Genomic DNA, 2246 nt, shown 5'->3' with positions numbered 1-2246 from the left:
GATCTCTCGTGTTTCCATATACATTCTAATGTCAGCTTGTCAATTTCTGCAACAAAAAGAAAGAAAACCTGGGATGTTGATAGAAATTGTGCTGAGTCTATAACTTGGAAAAATTGCCATCTTAATTTTAGTTTTCTAATGCACGAACATGAGATTTCTTTTCATTTATCTCAATTTTTTAAAAAGTTCTTTTAGCAATATTTTCTAGTTTATAGTATACAAGTTGTACTTCTTTTGTTAGATTTATTTCTAGACATTTCATTCTTTTTCACTGCTTTTATAAATTTAATTGTTTGATTTGTGCAGCAGCAACAGAAAACAATAACAAATTGAATTGTTTTCCGAATTTTATTTCAGGTTTTCATTGCTAGTACACAAAAATACAATTGATTTCTTTTTGTACTTATCTGTTTTGCTGCCACATTCCTGAACTTGCTGATAAATTCAAATACAGGCATACTTTGTTTTATTTTGTTTTGCTTTATTGCATGTCACAGATATTGTGTTTTTTACACTAGACTGTGGCAACTCTGCACGGGGTAAGTGTGTTGGCACCATTTTTCCAACAGCATGCACTCCTTTTGTGTCTCTGTGTTACATTTTGTTAATTCTCACAATAGTTCAGACTTTTTAATTATTCTTATATCTGCTATGGTAATCTGTGATCAGTGATAATTGAGCTTAATATTGCAATTATTTTCAGGCTCCATAAAGTGTACCCATGTAAGATAGCAAATGTAATTGGTAAATGTGTGTGTTCTCACTAATCAAACAACCACCCATTCCCATCTCTCTCCCACTCCTTAGGCTTCTCTATTCTCTGAGACACAACAATATTGAGATTAGATCAATTAATAGCCTTACAATAGCCTTTGAATGTCAAGTGTAAGGAAGAGTCACACATCTCTCACTTTATTTTTTCCTTTTTTTCAAACAACTGCTCAGAGAGTTTTTTTTTTTTTTTTTTTTCAGGAATAATCCAAAGGTGTCGTAAGAAAAGCCATTGTTGTAGATGTCTCACTTTAAATCAAAAGCTAGAAATGATTACGCTTAGTGAGGAAAGCACGTTGAAGGCTGAGATAGGCTAAAAGCTAGATTTCTTGCATCAAAGAGTTAGCCAGTTTGTGAATAAAAGCACAAGTTCTTTAACAAGAAAGCAAAACAGCTCATTGCTGATATGAAGAAAGTTTTAGTGGTCTGGATAGCAGATCCAGCCACAACATTCCCTTAAGCCAAAGCTTAATCCAGAGTAAGGCCCTAACCCTCTTCAATTCTACGAAGGCTGAGAGAGGTGAGGAAGCTGCAGAAGAAAATTTGGAAGCTAGAACAGGTTGGTTCATGAGGTTTAAGGAAAGAAGTTATCTCCATAACATAAAAGTACAAGGTGAAGCAGCAAGTGATGACGTAGAAGCTGCAGCACATTATCAAGAAGAGCTGGCTAAGATCATTGATGAAGGTGGTTATACTAAGCAACAGATTTTCAGTGGAGGTGAAACAGCCTTCTGTTGGAAGAAGAGACTATCTAGGATTTTTGTAGCTTGAGGGGAGAAGACAATGCCTGGCTTCAAAGCTTCAAAGGACAGGCTGACTCTCTCATTAAGGGCTAATGCAGCTGGTAACTTTAAGCTGAAACCAAAGTCTCATTTACCATTCTGGAAATCCTAGGGCCTTTAAGAATTATGCTAAAGCTACGCTGACTTTGCTCTATAATGGACAAACAAGCCTAGATGACAGCACATTTGTTAACAGCATGATTTACTGAATATGTTAAGCTCACTGTTTTCACCTACTGCTCAGGAATAAAAGATTCTTTTCATAATATGACTGCTCATTGACAATATACCTGTCACCCAGGAGCTCTGATGGAGATGTTGTCATGCCTGTTACCACAGTATGCATTCTGCAGCCCATGGATCAAGGAGAAATTTCAACTTTCAAGTCTTATTATTTAAGAAATACACTTTGTGAGGTTATAGCTGCCATAATGAGTCCTCTAAAATATCCAGGAAAAGTAAATTGAAATCCTTCTGGAAAGGATTCACCATTTTAGATGCCATTAAGAAGATTCATAATTTGTGGGAGGAGATCGAAATATCAGCATCAGCAGGAATTTGTAAGAAGTTGATTTCAACCCTTGTGGATGGCTTTGAGGGGTTCAAGACTTTGGTGGAGGTACTAACTTCAGTTGTGAAAATAATTCATGACTAGAATTAGAAGTGGAGTCTGACGATGTGACCAAATTTTTG

The 2246-nt window shown here is 35.9% G+C and overlaps 1 non-coding gene across 1 annotated transcript; it reads right to left on the bottom strand.

Annotated features, from left to right (window-relative positions):
• Positions 1–936: 936 nt before the first annotated feature.
• Positions 937–1012, bottom strand: LOC119469729. Its single transcript, XR_005198563.1, has one exon. It is a non-coding gene; the product is annotated as a small nucleolar RNA SNORD58 (small nucleolar RNA).
• Between the last annotated feature and the right edge of the window lie 1234 nt (positions 1013–2246).

The sequence above is a fragment of the Cebus imitator genome, unplaced genomic scaffold (genome assembly GCF_001604975.1).
Source record: "Cebus imitator isolate Cc_AM_T3 unplaced genomic scaffold, Cebus_imitator-1.0 Scaffold798, whole genome shotgun sequence".
In the NCBI taxonomy this organism is placed as follows: Eukaryota; Metazoa; Chordata; class Mammalia; order Primates; family Cebidae; genus Cebus; species Cebus imitator.
The sequence above is the reverse complement of the archived record's forward strand: the minus strand, read 5'-3'. Positions and strand labels throughout refer to the sequence as shown.